A 17,654-nucleotide genomic window follows, 5' to 3' on the forward strand; every position below is an offset into this window, starting at 1 on the left:
TGATCACTGTTTATGTACTAGGTTTAATTTTATTTTACGATCCGGTCCGTAAATGTAAATTACATAATATTTCGGGTGGTGGTGGTGATGGTAAGATACACGTTAGGTCCGATTTTTTTCGGGTAAAGTCCGAATTTCGGGGTGAAGTTGGTTAAGTAGGTATCGCACTGTGTAGACTTCTTTTTACGAGTAGGAAATGCTCCTCGTGTCGTTATCACGGCGTAAAAAACCAGGTTTACTACTGTTTTCGGGAATTTTTATGTTTTGTAAAATTTGCTTGGTGCGATTTATGACATTTTGCAGATTTTATGAGAGCAAGACATCATTATTTTTAGTGAGAGAGAGAGAGATTCAGATTCAAATTAAAATATTTTCCCCTTGTTTGCTCCACTTGACTTCATTTGCCAGCAGTAAAAAAAATGAAGATTGAATATGAAAAAATGTCATCATTATTACTACCAAAGTCTCGAGAGACGAATATATAAGACGACGACGACATTAAATATTTCGACTCCTGGAAATGAAGCCAGATTTACTGACTGATACATATTTCTTGAATTTATTTCCTCACGGATGATGCATACGTACGTATGTACCCACTCAATCAAAAGAAATCCACCCTTTTCTTTTCATTTGCATTGTATTTTATTTATTTGTTCGCTTCAGAACGACAATAAGTCGTCTCATTATTGGCAGGATAGATTTATTTAATAGGCAGCAAGCAGTCAAAAGTTGGAGTTTATTTACTTGACTGAACTCAATGAGTGAGGATTACGTATTGAAGAAAGACGAAGGAAGAGATGAAATTTGGATGGAGGAAAGAATTGTATCAAAATACTTTCAATTGTGTTTCACCCACTATTGTGCTACGACTTATGATTATTATTATGCCAATTTTTAATAAAGTCGAACCATTCCGGAGTCAGAGATTTGACAATGGAACAATTTAAGTAAGTGGGGAGAGAGAGAAGGAAGGAGGTTGACTTTTTAGGAGAGATGTGACGGATTTATGCATATGTATGTATAGAGATTTTTGGGAGGGGTAGGTTTAGAAAATTTTAAAATTTTTGGAAAAATTGCGAAATTACGGAAATTATGTGAAGGTAGAGATGTGACGGATATAGTTATACGTATGTATGCAGATCAAGAGTTTTAGGAAGGGTAAGGTTAGAAAATTTTAAGATTTTGGAAAAAATGGCGAAATTATTGAAATTATTGAAATTATGGGAAAGTTGAGTACCGATAATAAAATTTGTTAAGTATTTAATGTAAAAATGTGCGATTAGGTTCGTTTTCAGTAAGACGTGGACATTAATTATACTATTGACGTAGTAAGAAGACAGAGAAATGTGATGATGACCCTGTAACCTTTCGATTTGCTTAAATTTCTATTATACAAATCTCACTCTGAATAGGAGCCCACTCTGGAAATGAAGTTTCCATTTATTTCCATCTCATTCCCCTTGAAGAATTGAGTGGAATACATTTCATCTTATTTTCATTTCCCGGAAGGAAGGAAAGAAAGAGTTGAATTGAAATTGGGTTTGAACAATGGAATCTTTCTCTCCTTCTCCATCCTCGCCATTTAGTAGGAAGGAAAGGAATCCGATCCAATCTGAATTTTAAGGATGCGAATTTATATAATGGATGGTTGAACGGAGACGAGACGAGAAATTATTTAGTATTGTTACGTCTTCTTCCTTGCTGTGTTCTGTTCTGTTCTTACTTAACCCGGGCATCTCCGAATATCGGGTTTTATTAAGTAGGAATATGAACATACGTAAGACTTTGTTTCGAATGAATGGAGAAGACAGGCCAATTAATAAATAGAGAGTCTCGCTGCTGGAACTGATTCCTTATAGGTTTCATTTTCTTAATAATAAGACTATCGAAATAAAATAATCGTACCCGGAAAGCTATTGTTTTCCTCATTTGAGGTTTTCTTCCCTTTTCTTGAAATAATACTTTGCTTTCACTTCAATTTTAAATGGTCATTATGGATTTTTGGGGTTTCGACTTAAAATTAGTAAAATTTATGTTCCTTATTTAAGAAAAAATTATTCTGGAAAAGATTCTGAAGCAGAAACAGACAAGTTCATGACAAGTTTAATTCAATTTGTAAAATTTTTGGCGTTTGTACATGGATTCCAGTTGGTGTTCGAACATCTTTGATAATGCGACCGTGCTCATTATTAAAAATTATTTTTCTGCTTAATTTGGATACCAAACTAAAAATTAATGAAAAGTTCAAGTTGGCATACGTAATTATTTAGATAGTAAGCCCTTCTTGTCCCAAAAATTTTATTTTGATTTATACTGCAAATTACAACAACCGTACTTCTCACCATCTGACACAAATTATATTTTTTTCATGTGACAGACCTACGTTTAAAAAACTCTTATCTTATGTGTAACCCACCACCTGACAAAATCCAAGAGTAAGATAAACACACTGTTCCTCATTATCAATGACGAATGAGCACCTTAAAACAAAGGGGTTCGACGAGGTACATAGTTTTAGGCGAGTAGTGGTTCAGGTGACAACAATTATGAATAAAATAGAGTAGCACAGCAGAAGAAGAAGAGGAAAATATGAACAAACAAAGAGACACGAGCCATTCATTTTTTGATAAGCTTTTTCTTCCACTCTCAACAACATCATGGTTCAAGTAGCTCCTTCATTGTGTATTGTTTCGCAAAGTAATGAATCAATAAGAAGGATTGAATTAAGTATTTGAGTTGAATTGTTTGTTCTGCTTAAGACGAGCAATCAATGAATGAGAGGAAGGGCACGTGCAGCTACATAGCTCAAAATATGTTTTTTTTAATTGGGGAAGAATATAATTTTGTGGTGCCAAGGAGCAAAAATTTGTATTGTTGGAACTCAAATATGTTCGAATTGAATATGCAATTTCATCCACAATTTTAGTAGAGGTTAAAAATAAATTTTTTGTCAAAGTTTACAGCCAAAAAGCAAAAATTTGGTAATAATTAACTTAAATTCCTGCCAAGATGAAATAAGGAACATGCATGTGAATTTAAATTGTATCCACAATTTCATCTGTCCACCTCAGTAGTCAAAGCAAACCTAATTTAAGTCTCCTGGAGTCCCTACATAAAATTAGTCTTCTTTTTTCTCTACCCCGCATTAAGGGCCCCTCGTACATGTGTCCCTTCCATATAATGTCCCTGTTTTAATTCTCGGGGCGTAATAAATGATCCCAACCTGGGCTGCCTGCCTACTGTGACATTATTGCCTTGAACATGTATGATCGAGTGTAATAGGCGTCCATTAAGTGGTTTTAATGTCCTCTCTAATTTTTAGTTTACTTACTGCTGGGGTCACTCCTCTTAATGCGTGCTCACTCCCTTCATCCATCCATCCCAAGCAGTAAAAAGCCAGGCAAAAGTAAAACCAATGTTAAAACAAGTAAAAAGCTGCGAGGGAGCTGATTATTTATTATTGTCCTCCTTTCACACACTTACATTTCATATGTACAACTAGTGGATAAAAGCTTGTGTGTATTCTGTGTTGTTTGATGAATGGGAGGACGCATGAATTATTTATCTCATCTTTTTTTACTGAAAGAGAGAGAGAAGAAATGTATATATATGTGGAAGTAATGGAATGGTGATGAGAATGTGGAGAGAGAGAAAGAAGGAGGAACAGGGAGGGAGACATGATGAGGAATAATTACTTGGCTATTAAGAGACCAAAAATGTGTGCAATGTGGAATAAATTAGTAAAATGAGAAAAGTTGAATTAAGATTTAGTAAATTCGGGTCGAGTTTGACGAGAGATTTTTGTTATAAGGTTGAAGATTACAGATTTCCAATTCATTACAAATGAGTCATTTTCTCACAAAGGATCTTATTGTAATTTTAATACATATTTTATCCAAAAATCGAATAATCGGACATTTACTCCCACAAAAATATGTCACTTAAATTTTTCGTCTCAACTTTGCTTAATTAATTGTGTCACGTAATTCCCCATGTTCAATTTTACGTTTCACCTGCTCTTTCGCTACTATTATTAGTTCCTTTCTCTTCCCTCTATTCTCTCCTAAACGGACCATTTCTTCTTTCTTTGGGAGTAAATTGATAGTTATCGTTGTTATCTTCTCAACATCATTTATTTACAACTTGGCCGTCCATCCATCCATCCATTCTCTCCTCGTACCATACAACCTCTTCCCCACGTCGTCGTCGTCGTCTTCTTCTTCGTATCCACCTCCCACTTGACTTTATTTTGTCTCCTTTGACTCCTCATATAAATATATAATGCTCCCACTGCTGCTAACTTGAATGGGGTGAGTAAATAAAATAAAATTTAATCGTCACATTCAATGGAACCCCAAGAACCAAAAAAGCAAAGTAAACCAGCCAGCCAGCGATTTTATCTCGTCTCTTTGTCAAAGATGTGAATGGGCTGCACAGACAGAACTTTTGGGTGCCTGGTTTTGGATTTTGGACTCCTCTGTGGGAACTATTCCACTCAAATGAGTAAAAAAAACTAAACTAAAGGAATTAAACGCTATATACGATGTTGTCCTGTATGAATTGGGCAGACGGATGAAACAGAAGCCAACTATTTAAAAAATATCTAACCAACCACTTGGGAAGAAAAAAGTGTGATTCAATTTAAATTTTTAAGGCAGGAGACGAGTTAAATAAGTTAAATTGAAATGCCCATCTTATTTTAGACTTGGAATTAAGACCAAGTGGTAAATTTCTTGAATGAGAGAGGTAAAAAAACAGTGGAAAATAGAATGGAATGAAATGTGATTCATCACGATGACGAAGGAGGTAGAGAAGAGAGTGAAAATAATTGGGAACAATTGACTCCATCGGATTCTGGATAAAATGGAACAACAAGGGAAAAAAAGTGGAAAAATAAGACTTTTACATGAATGGAAATGGATGGTTTTCCTTTCAAAAGGTTTCACTTCATGGTGTGGGTGGATCGTATCCTTTCCTATTTATGACGTTCAGCCACCTGTTAAATGTTTTTATGGGGGAAAAATTTGCCAACTTTTATGTAGCAGGATGATACCAAAAGAATTGAATAATATGTTGTTTTGCGAATTTATTTTGATGATAGGTTTCATAACTTGAGATGGTTGAGGTATATGTAAAATTTGGAAATTTTGTGATTTGATTATTGTTATGAATGATGAGGAGGGATTGTATTACGTATTATTACACCTGTATTTTCTGCCTCCCCCCTTTTACTTTGCTCATATTTGCATTCTCTTCTTTGAGTGTCAAGTTCTTTTGCGATTGGAATTCGATTCTGTTTCAAAGGGTGAATTCTTTGATGTGAGGAAGGTACGACATAAACAAGAGTTTAGGATTAAATGGAATCAATCCGAGTATGATTTTACATACATCTTTTGTACACACGTACGTATGTATGAAACCGGTATGGATGACAGATCATTATTAAAATGAAAGCTAAATTTGGACAGGGTGGGAAAGTCTAATTTTATTTTGGAAAGGTTTTGGTGCCATTTCGAGTGTTTTTTGAGATATTTGGAATTATTGTGATATTAGATTCCCAGGTGGATAAATGTAAGTAATTAAATTGTTGTTGATTTCATAACGAATTAAGAATTTAGTTTGGAAAATATAAAATTATTGAAATCTCCAAATCTGAAATATTTACATATTTACCTGAATTTCTTATCTCATAGATTCTTAATTTTTTGAACAAAATCTACCATTTACATATCTATTTTGAACGCGAATAACGCGTTTTAGTGTTAAAACCCTTCAACACGGTCCTCTATATTTTTCTTTTACATGCATCGCATTACTTTCCATACCCCTTTTCTCCTCCTGAATAACGAGGCCCAATTAATGTCATCCTGTGTTATTTTAGTAAAACTGGAAACATTTAAGTTTTGTATTTGAGCGCATACATCCCACATCGGGTTATGGAATGAATGCATGCATGTAACCCACAGCTTTTTGGTTGACAACTGTTGTCTTTAGAAAAAAGAACTGGTTGGTCGGTTGGAGTTAGTGGGCCCATAAAAATCTCAATTAAATTTACGATAACGTTTATGTCTAAATTACGCTCGGCTCTCCAATTCCAAGGCAATAACAGATCGTTCCGAGCATCATTTCCAGAGATATTCAAAACATTATGGGCCCCGTATTTCTTTCCACGAGCAGAAGCAGCCAGCCAGCCATTTTAAACCAGAAATGGGAGGAATAGTCCAGAGAGTTCTCGTTAGCGAGAGGGCACTTTTCGATACTAATTTCTAATTTATACTTGCATTTTTATAACATTTACGGCGGACCTAATGAATGAATGCTGGCTTAATTTTTATGACGGTTTGTTTATGTATGGAAAAGACTGTTTTGGTCAGAGGTGGCATTTACAAATTTAAATAGTAATTGATTTGACGTCATATTAAAATTGTGTATGTATTTATTCACGTTATCACGAAATATTATAGATACGATTGGTTTAACCCAGAATATTTTTTGACGAAATGTACTCATGTATGTGACGACGACGGTATTTTTGCAGGGTGTCAGATCCCCATGTTTGTGCGTGTGACTCTTCGATTGTCTTTTTTTCTTGGAGACAGCAAGGTTCCGAAATTACGACCCTTCTCATCTCTCCCTGTCCGCGGTGAAGTTTTGTTGTTGGGTCATAAGTTGCGATAAAAGTGTCACATAAAAGCAATTTAAAGGCGAAAAAATGTCCCAACAAGACAAGACGAAGAAAAAGAAGTTCCGACGTTGGTCCCGAACCTCTTCTCGAGTCGACTTTGACATGACGAGCTCAGCTCACTTGGTTGTTTTGTTGCTTTACGTACGGGGAAATATAGTCTAAATTAGTCATTACATTTAAACTTCACCTTTTTTCTTATCTAATTTATCTAACGATCTTCCTTCCCTGTAGCCGATTAAAATTGTAAATTAAGCAATTAAAACGGAGATGGAAGACATGTGTAAGGTTAACGTGGAGGTGCTGGTTTCTTGCACCGCGTGTAATGGGTTTTATTACTTTCTTTATTATTTTTATGGATAGTTAGGGTGACAGGAGAGTGGATAGTGGAATTAATTGCTGGTTAGGCACTTACTTTACTTTTCGTGGTCATCATCTCACCTCTCAGTTTTTCCAAGCACAATGGCCCATTACACTTAGGTACATAGGCGTGCATAAGATTGTCGTGTCGTTACGGGGGCATGTCTACGGTGACCATTGTTACAATGAGGCTACTGAATTCTGAGACAAGTGACACTGTTATTCAGCTCTGGTCACCATGCACTATTGTTTGTCGATTGGAACTAAGAGAGCACTTGACGAATAAATTTGCAATAAAATAAACTCAAATGGGTTTTATTGTTAAGATTAATTGAGATAAGAATAAAAAAAGACATACTTCAACCTATTGTTGGACTGACGATGGAATAAAATTCCCGTCCAAAAAATTAATGAGTTGATTAAACCAAGACCAACTGAACAGATACGGCTCTTAGTAAGTAAGTATTTAGAGGGAGAACCTTATTGGTTGTTGGCAGATGCACAAGAATTTTAGTTTTTCCATTTAATACGAAAATTTCAAAAGATTTTAGCACGTGCTGGTGTGATGAGCGCAATTTTTCATGCCAGAGAAATCAGATTATGTTAAATTAGTAATAAATTACAACTTGTCTACATGATTTCCACTGTTTTCTCCGCTTAGATAGAAGAAGTCGAGGTGGTGATTTATGGGTCTGGTTGCGTAGCTTTGAGAAGGTGTCGTCTCTTTGGTATTTGGAATTATACATACGAATCGCATAATAACAAACAAGACTAATCTCATGTGTGGGTTTATCAAATTTGGTAAAGTAAAGAGTGGAGGCGAGTTGAGACGGGTGAGATATTTGTGGGTAAAACTGCGTCAGGGGCGATTTAATACTTGTGCAGAATTGTAAATTTTTGCACTGCCATTTCTTTCTCCTCGACTTTCCTTTTCTTTTCCTGGCAGATTTTGTTGTGCTCTTGTCGGTTAGCTGGGAATATATATGTATGTATGTACTAGATGTATATGGAAAAGTAGAGTGTGGTGGTGTACGTAGAGTGAGTTTGTGAGTAGTAAAGTTGCCAAGAGGAACCTTTGATGTCGCCGGTGCCCAAGTCTATTTCCATTCCCCTCCTCATCCAATAAACCCTTTCATTTCATATAAAATGCATATCTCATCTCCCTCCTCGCCAGGTCTGGCCTTGTCTTTCTATCACTTGACTCTTTCCGATGCCTTGGCCTGGAGGAGAGAGAGGTGGATGAGTAGAAGCAGATAGAACCACGTCGTAATACGTAATTCCACCAGTAGTAGAAAGATATAGGAAACTGTTTTATATTTCCATCACCCACACACCTTCACTGCATTGTACGCATTTCCACCCAGCAGAAGAGAAAAGAAACAGAGAAACTGGAAAATGTGGGAGGAAAGAGGAATTCGATGGGTTATGTGCAAATTTTGAGAAATTTTTGTCGGATTTCGATATACATGTGCAAATTTTGTCAGATTTCAATATGGCGAAATGTTCCAAGAACGGCTTTCGGTCATGACCACGGTCATCCACTTATCAGTACCTAGCTTATTGTTACCTGTTACGTAATTCTCATTAAGGAATTCCAGCCAAGCATAACGCAACGTGTGGCTAGTTGGTAATGCGGTCCGCTGTTCTTTCGCTTTCTTGGGCCGGAGAAAGTAAAAGTAGACGAGTCTCCTCCTTCATTTCCTTGCCTGGATCAATAGAAGGATGGAGTTGGAGATGATGGTGGTGGTGGTGGCGAGAATGATGATGATGGAGATACGAGAGGCTGTCTGGCTGATCTTTATTCTCAGAGTGGATGAGTGCACATTGGTCAAAGGAATTCAACCCTTTCATCAAAAACGTTCGAGTGTGAAATATGACTCAACTCGTGCTTTCACCTCAACTAACTCTCCAAACAAATAATACACATTCCGAGGAATTCTCCATCCCAAGCTAAGGGTGGTGGTGAATCTTGTATAATAATGTGCATGCAATTCCTCTCCCAGTAAAATAACTGACTGAATGAAACCCCCCTTTCATCCATCTTTAAAACGGAAACACCACCAACCAAACCATACACACGGCTCACTTCACACCAAGTGAGAGAGAGACCAATCTTTAATGAGAAGAAGACCAAGAGTCGATTGGCTCTTGTTGACTGATGAGTAATTGGGAGTCAACTTGTCAAGAAGAAGGATCCGATAAGATAAGATATAGTTGAGAAAAGAGTGCATGATAACGTATTGGATAAGGTGGGATTCATGTCATGATCGATTCTCAACATCTTTCAATCACATTCACCTTCTTGGATTGATATTCATTCCACATACAGCTTGATTTTGGTAATATCCAACCGTTCCTTGGGCGGGGTTTGGTTCAGTGTGCATGTCCATTCAGTATTTTACACCGTGGATGTGGGTGGGTGTTGAAAAATGTGCATTTTTTAGGCTCTGTTCTGCATGCGAAATGAGATTGCCACCTTAAAAAAAACGGTAAAGATTTAAACCTATGCATCCATGTAACCTTTATGTCATTGTGGAGTGGAGATCATCTTCGAGTCCACTCTTCGACCAGCAGCAGCAGTATCTTTATCCTCGGATGGATGGGAGTGAGACGACACGACCAACAGAAGACACCAGATAAAGATAAGAAGGAGTATCTAAGTATTAGTAGTTAGTACATAAGAGTTGAGTTATGATGCCATGATCTCCTCTCTCACAACAACAATGATGCCACTAACTACACATGAATAATGGGTAGAAATCAATTTCTTCTCGGGATAAAAATTTCCCCCTCCTCCTCCCGACGCATTGTATCTCACCTTAATCACAATCACACCTTCTGTCACAATATTTTAAAGTAAGTAGTTGAGCCTGACGAGCAGTGCTAATCGGTTGTACGTAGTTAGTAACGTGTCAAATATGGTGTAGAGTGCAAGCAAATAACATGGACAAGAAGATGACAAGCATTTTTCTTTTGCCATTATCATCATCATTCCTAAATATGGTGCGGTTTTATCGGACGAATGGACATTGATTAAGCAAGCATGAGCAGGAGACGGAGAAGAAGTAGCAATAATACCACTTAGGGAAAATTAGCCTCTTTTTTACTATGTGTACTGCTCCTGATCAAATTAAATCAATTGGAAATGTTGCGTATTGATGGATGGAGAATGCATCACAATGGAATCGTGGTACGCAGAACGGGAGCAATTTGGTAGGATTTTGGCAAGAAAAGATTATCCACACAGTGGTTTGGCTAGGTTGTGTAAGCAATCTTATTTTTTTCTGTCTTCTTGGTGGTCAAATCATAATACAAATAATGTGACGTAAGTAATGGCTCCTGTTCTCTTCTTGGTTGAGGAATTCGTCTCAGAAGATTAAAATTTCACGGCTGAATAACCAACACGATAAATTTGGTTCCAACTGTCTTTCCAATCTATTTTAGCCAAAATGAAACGCCACGTCGGGCAGAATTGTTATATTCTGAATCTTATTAACACATTACAAAATTAAATTATTTTTCGTCTTTCAAGTCCAATTTTGTTGCAAAATTTAATTTATATCTCGGCAAAAAATGAGAATTTTACCAGAAAAAAATATACCTCAAATTACATCCTATTTCCTTCCGGACCGCTATTATTTTACGGATTACGAGATTTCGCAGGCCGGTGACCACTAACTAAAGCAAATCGTCATCCCAAAAAGCACGTCCAGCTTTTTCTTCGTGTCTATTTACTCAAGGAAAAGACTAGCCCACCGGCAAAGGTTTATTTTTTGTCCATCTCTCTTCTGTCCTCGACCAAATAAAAGAGAGTGAAACGCAACAAATTTCCACTTGGACTATTTCACCAGCCACCGTTCTATTCATCCCAAATGGAGTAGCAAGTTTGGTTTGCCCTCCTATTTGTGCAGAGGTATCGGACCGAAAGATTACACGTAAAATACTTATCGTATGTAAGGGAAGGAAGGAAGCAGAAGATGAAATGTGGCGAAAAATACGAACTGCAAGCAAAGCTCATGATCACATTTTGAATGGTCGTTTAGAGGATAAAATTCGGTGATGGATGGATTTATTTTGTACGTTTTGTTGTGTGGTCGTCGCATTTTACTTCTATTACTTCCCACACAATGGGACAAATGGTGCAGTTTAATCTTAAAATGAAAAGAGGGAAAGATTTAACTTTTATTATTAAAGAAAAAAGTGAGTTTTAAGGTTATAAAGTGCATTACTTACTTACCATCTTTTTGGCAAAGATTGCGAAAACATTTTTTTCCCAGAAAAGTAATTGGTATCCAACTCTTCTTTAGAATTAGAGTCAAGTGGAGCATGAAAGCTGGTAAATATTTACATTGCGAAAGTAATTGAGAGAGAAAAAAGTTTGGAAAAGGAATGGAACCGGCCCACTCGAAATTGTGCAAATATACAAGATAAGTAGTAATCTTGCTAATTTGTGCAATTTTTATGAAATTTTTTACGCCAATACGGAGCAGTCCAAGAATAATATAATTTCAAAAGATTTTAAAAGTAGGGAAGGCTTTCTGTGAGGATTATACATTTTCATACCGGGAATTTCCTGGCATGAATTGCATCACAGCTTGAGTCTCAACTTTGCTAAGTAAACTCTGCCCTAAAAGCTGGTTCTTCTGGTCTCAAAGTTTTAATTCGGGCTGCTTAAAAGTTGTCTGGTCCGTGTATCACCATCCTCTCGCAAAGTTCCTCAGGGTAGGAGAAAAGTTTCCCAGAAAGTACATAAGTTCACTGCCATGAAGACTTGTGCATCAAGTGACGCTCGTTCATCTTGTGCCAACACGATGCAACGGAGTTGATCGAAATGCTAATTTTTCCCGTCAATATTGCCACTATAAAAAACTGTCAAAGAAAAGAAAGCTTGTCGTTGTCGGCGTCCTTTTAAGCATAAACTTTTACTATGTTTTTGGGGTAAATTACGACACGTTATTCATTCACACGTACATAGTTAGTTGATCGATTAAACTTTTCTACGCTGGTTTAATGACGACTATGCAAACCAGCCAAACCAGCAGATCACCCAGTTACTTATAAAATAAAATAGGGTTTTAGCTGTTTTAAAACTGGATGGATTTAGGCTGGATAAAAGCCCGACTTGTGTTTCGTCCTCGTCGTCACCGTGTTGTCGGTTCGTTTGAAGTCCTTCTTGCCTGCCGGACTATACCCGGACTGACGTAGATTGAGAGAGAGAGGTTCTTCTTTCCTGATGAATATTTCAATTTCACGTAATTCCAAACTCTCCACGGGGAAACTATGCTAATTGGACTTGGAAATGGATGGACTCTCTCCCTCCCTTCTCATGCATTTGTTGCCACTTTCTCTCCATATTTACTCACTCCTCATGCATGTATGTATCCGTGTGGATCACTTTTTAGCCGGATTGTATCATCATCATCGAAAGAGAAAGAAGAAGGCGAGCAAGGCACGCGCCTGCTTTTCAGTCGACTTGCTAGTTGTAGCAAATAGGAATGGCAAATCAGATTGGGAGACCGCCTTTGATGTTTCGCCGACAGAAAAGCCCATTAAATAATGTCCCCCCGAATACTACCGACGAATCACAAATCTTCTTCCTTCCTCCCATCCCACCGCACCACACCACCACTGCCCGAATTCGGGTAGGAGAAAGATAGTCCGGGTATCCTGTTTTATTCAGCCAGCTATCCCTTCTTTCTCTCTCTTTTAGATGAGATGAATGATATTGGACGCGAAGAAATTAATTTTTTAAAGTAAAAAAAATGTACATAAATTTTTGAGACATTTCGATTTTTGCTGGTAAAAAGCAAGTCAGAGTTGATTGATTAGAGAGAGAGGAGAGAAAAGTGAAAGTTTTTTTGAGATTGTCCACTTCAAAGTGGACATGATTGAAATGCACCTCATTTCATTCTCGCTTTTCATTTCATATGTATTATCACTCACTCACTCGTCATACGACGGAACTGACCATTATTTGTTTAGTCTTTAAATGAAATGTGGAAGTTTCCATTTCAAAGGATTTCTGTCTGCCTACGTTGCCCAATTCAACAGTCGGTTGGGTTTCCTCCTCGTAATACATGTGCGATACGTGGGTACGGCCTGGTCTTGTCATTTATATTTGGTTTGGTATTTGAAAAGGAGGAGGAGACGGTGATGGAGTTCGCCTGGTTTTAAAGTAAAAGTAAAATATTATTTTACTCGCACGCGGAGAAATTCGGCCTCCCTTTGAGCCTCGTCAAATTGGAATTCCATCCAACGTCGGAATTGGAATCATTAGGGAGGGAACACAGCCAGCCAGCATCATCATGACGGGAAATGAACCAGTATTGAATTTTAAACTAGGTTTTCCTCCTCATCATAGAGGAGAGGAGAGGAAAGAAGACTATCATCATTTTCATGGATGAAGGCTATATTGTTACTTCTGTGAGTGAGGGGACAAAATGTAAATGAGCTAAAAAAAGATGGTGGTTGCTGGTTGGGGAAAATATGATACACATTTTGGGGAAAAGTTCCATTTTTTACAAAAAATTTGACAGCGATTTCGAAATTTGTTAATATTGCAAATATAACTAACTACTTTGTCAACCAACCTCTAATTTGCAGCTGTCCTCAGATTGTGACCTTTTTTACCTATGCAAAAATCGAAAAGTTCCATTTTTTGCCAAAAATTTGACAGCGATTCTCAACAATTTCGAAATTTTCTAATATTGCGAATATAACTACTTTGTCAACGAACCCCTAATTTGCAGCTGTTCTCAGATCCTGACCTTTTTTACCTATGCAAAGATCGTATCAAAAACGCGACCTGATTTGAGCAGCAGCAGTTGCATTATCATTATTATTATTAGTAGCACTCACTCAAGTATGTATGCAATGAGGACAAAAGGAGAGAAAGTAAGCACCTTTACTTACTTGCACTAATGGCATCATAATCAGCATCAGTGGGGTTGAGAGATAAATAAAAATGCGTTGTGACACATGACATAGGGCCGAGTCCCCTGCATTCGATGGGGACAAAGAGATAGGATCTGATTGGATGGACCCTTTCTTTACACTCACTCCCAGAATGATCTCCACACACACAAAAGGGACGGACACTGAATGAGTGAGTCGTCATCGTCGTCGGCCCTTTTGCCTAATCAGTGAAGCATCTCAAATCAAAAAGTACTGATCCAGATCATGTTTGACATTTGAACATTCATTTTCTACAATTCAAATAAATGGCCATTTGTTTTGCATCTGGCGGATTTATTTAGGGAGGGAGAGAGGGATATTGTTGTGTAATGGATAGAAGAGAGAGAGAGAGAGATCCGGGCTCAGATTTATTTTCAAGATAAGGAACGAGATTTTACGACAGGGGACCTTTTCATAGATTATTTTGTAGGAGAGGAATTTAATCAAGGGACTTGTTAAGAAGGCGATGTGGAAAAGTATGCTTGGAGAGAGTGTGATTCTCAATATTGTTAAATTGCGCCATGGTCGTCGTTTCAATATAGGTAAATTAAGCATTGCATAATTGCAGATGGTATAAAATTATTGCAAATCTGCATTTGTTTTTATACTTATTATCCATCTGTCCGGATGCTTATCGCCAAAACAAACCCCATAATTATCCGCGTTTGAGCAAAAGTCCAGTCCAGTTATTGAGATGTTATTCTTGATAAGGAGCAAGCAACAATACGAATAAGGATGGAATATATGTAAGGACCATTATTCATGTCATAGGCAGATGTGGGCACTTTATTTTATGGTGTCCAACCGTCCAAACTCGACTTTCCATCTGTCACAACACCACATTGCATAAGAGTATCTTTTGAAAAAATATGCAATAATGTTTTCCTCTTAAATCTATTTTATTTTTGGATTGTTTCTTCTGCTTGTGACATATTTTTGATGACAAGTTTTCACAAAGGCAGGAAGGAAGAAAGACAGGTTGGTTAGGTCGTCATTCTTTCCGCTAGATTTGCATTATGTGTATTTATTCATAGTTAAATGTTCTTGGTTGGCAAGCCATGAAGTTTTTAAAATCTATTTTTCCTTCTTAGAAATATCAAACCTGGCTAAAAAGTCTTTAAGACTTAAAAACTTGACAAAATTTTCCCCAAAAAGCCACGTCAATCTAAACTTTTTGTGGGTTAAACTAAGAAAAAAAAACAACAAACATGTTCCAATCAAGTTTTGAGAATACTTTCTTTTCCCAAAGACGACAACAAAGCGGAGGAAGTCAATCATGGAATGAACCCGAGACTCGAAAGTTGTAGGCTGAGAGAGATGAATTAAAATTGGATGAATTTCGATTTAATTCAGCTTGTTGAGCAATTCTTTCTCCATTTGGCATAAAATGACATCAGTCCACTCACTCCCGAGGAAGGAGAAAGCATTCAACCGCGACGTTCGCTAATGGTAATCGCTCAGCTCTCTCTCTTCATCCATCCGTCCAAACTCTAGAGCAGAACGAGATTGCACATCGCAAGAAAAAGAAAGGGAGAAGAGAAAACAGGGCAAAAAGAAGAAGAAGATCTGTTCTTTTTGGATTGACTGACTTTAATCGAGACAGACATGCCTGCACCGAATGCCCGGATGGCTATACGTACATACATTTCTTAAGAAATAAATGCAAGCAGCTCGTGAAAGTAGGATTATCTTGAAAAGAATTTTACTTCACTTGTCTGATGAGTCTTAAGTCCCTGGTGTGTTGAGAGAGAGAGAAAGTTGGAGATAATAAATGAAATAAAAAAACTAACTCCACTTTCAGAGTTCTAGTTTCAAGTGAATAATTCCGTCTCAATTATCCCTCCGTGTTATGCTGGATGAACAAATGGATGGCTGGATGGATGGATGAAGAGCTTTAAAATTTGGGAGAGAGTTGGTTGAAATGAAAAAAGAAGAGGAATTTTATTTTATTTTGTCGTATGCCAACTTGTTTAAGTGGCAGAGTGAGTGAGTGGATATAATTATGGGGCACTTGAAGAAGAAGTCGAAAACAATAGAAAATGATGATGAAAAAGGTTTGTATTACATACTTGAGAGTGGAACAATAGAGGCCTCATTATGTCACAGCTTTGTTTGATGACTCTGATTTCAAATCATGTACATAATTGCATTCTTTTGATTGTGACAAGTAGTGGATGGGGAGTTGGTAGAGGGAGATTTTGCTATATTTAGTTACGTAACAGGGAGAAAATAAAATTTTCGGAAAAATTTGGAATTAGTTGAAGAATTACGATCTAATTTGAGTTTTCCAAACTGGTAACAATGTTGAGATTTAGTATTTAAACTGTGCTGCTCCTTATTCGAAATCATACATAATTTAAACCTTCAAGTCAAGTCCAGAACATAATTTTTTTTCTGCAACACCAACTTTTGGCTTACCTGTCATAATTTACACGGGTTATTACAATTACAGCTACTTTTACCTTCCTCTTGTTATTCCATTACTTACCAGATTAGCAAACGAGAACAGCCCAACTTGTGTTTGTCATGTCAGAAGAGAAGAGAGTCAGTCATTCATGTGTGTACCACACACATTGAGGATTCACCTCATCATCCCCCATAATTTATGTAATGTTCATCATTCACATCAAATTTCTGAACAGGTATTTCTGAACAAGGAGCAGGTAGGTTGGGTCTGGTTTTGAAGGGAATCTTCATCACTCATAAATGTAATGGGACAAGATTGAAATATGAAAGGAGCAGGCATTCATTTTATTTGGCTCGTGATAGCAATTTTTCACGAAAAGTTGATGTATGCCAGAGAAGAGAGAAGAGAGATAGTTTACATTAAAATTTTAGTTTTTACATGTTACACAGCCAGCGCACACCCTCACTTTAACGGACCCGTTCTCTTTTCACAATTAATTAGTAAAGTATATATACTAACTGCTGCCACTCGGGGTGGGTGCGAGCTAAAAAGTTGGCAAGTAGTGTATTTTTTACGGAATATGTATGTAAAATAAAAATCCTTCTTGACTTCCATTTTGGAATCATTAGTCGAGAAAACATGATGTTTTTGTTTCAGAATTTTATTTCAACTCGGTCCATGTTACAAAAAAGTTAAATGAGAGAATAAATAAAAGAAACACGTATTGGGTGGTTTGCTCGGAAGGGAAGAAGAAGAAGAAGGAGTAGAAATTAGGATTTTTCAAGTGGGCTGAAATTTCACCTGGTACAACGTAACATACAAAATTATACTTACACGAAACAAACTCCCTACAACTTACAAGTTTTGACTTGAAGTGCAACTGGAGAAGCTCTTCTTCCTGATTAATTACATTTTACTCTATATGCATCATGTCGAAAGTGGTGTGGCGTAGTATGGCGTGGCGTAGCTTATACGAGGACGAGATCTGCGTCCAAATTATTTTAGTGAAATGAAATAATTATTATGTGTCTACTACCTATGTATCTCTGGTCAAATGGAGATGGCCTTTAAAATCTAGGGGAAAAATATGATATATTAGAAAAAAAGACTAAAATGTGCAAAACTTTAACTTTATTCCTGAATGAGTGAAGCTTTTACAGCTTTTTTCACATTGGCATTTTGTTTAAGCAAAATCTCTCCTCTTTGCAATAAATCTTTCATTCTTTCGTATGTGTGTGTGTAAGTAAA

General features: G+C 37.0%; 1 protein-coding gene across 6 annotated transcripts in view; it reads left to right on the plus strand.

The window, feature by feature from the left end:
- Positions 1-17,654, plus strand: part of LOC110843907 (protein pangolin, isoforms A/H/I/S) — a 113,214-nt gene that overhangs the window by 78,321 nt on the left and 17,239 nt on the right. The window lies entirely within an intron of this gene.

The sequence above is a fragment of the Folsomia candida genome, unplaced genomic scaffold, assembly GCF_002217175.1.
Source record: "Folsomia candida strain VU population unplaced genomic scaffold, ASM221717v1 Fcan01_Sc002, whole genome shotgun sequence".
NCBI lineage: Eukaryota > Metazoa > Arthropoda > Collembola > Entomobryomorpha > Isotomidae > Folsomia > Folsomia candida.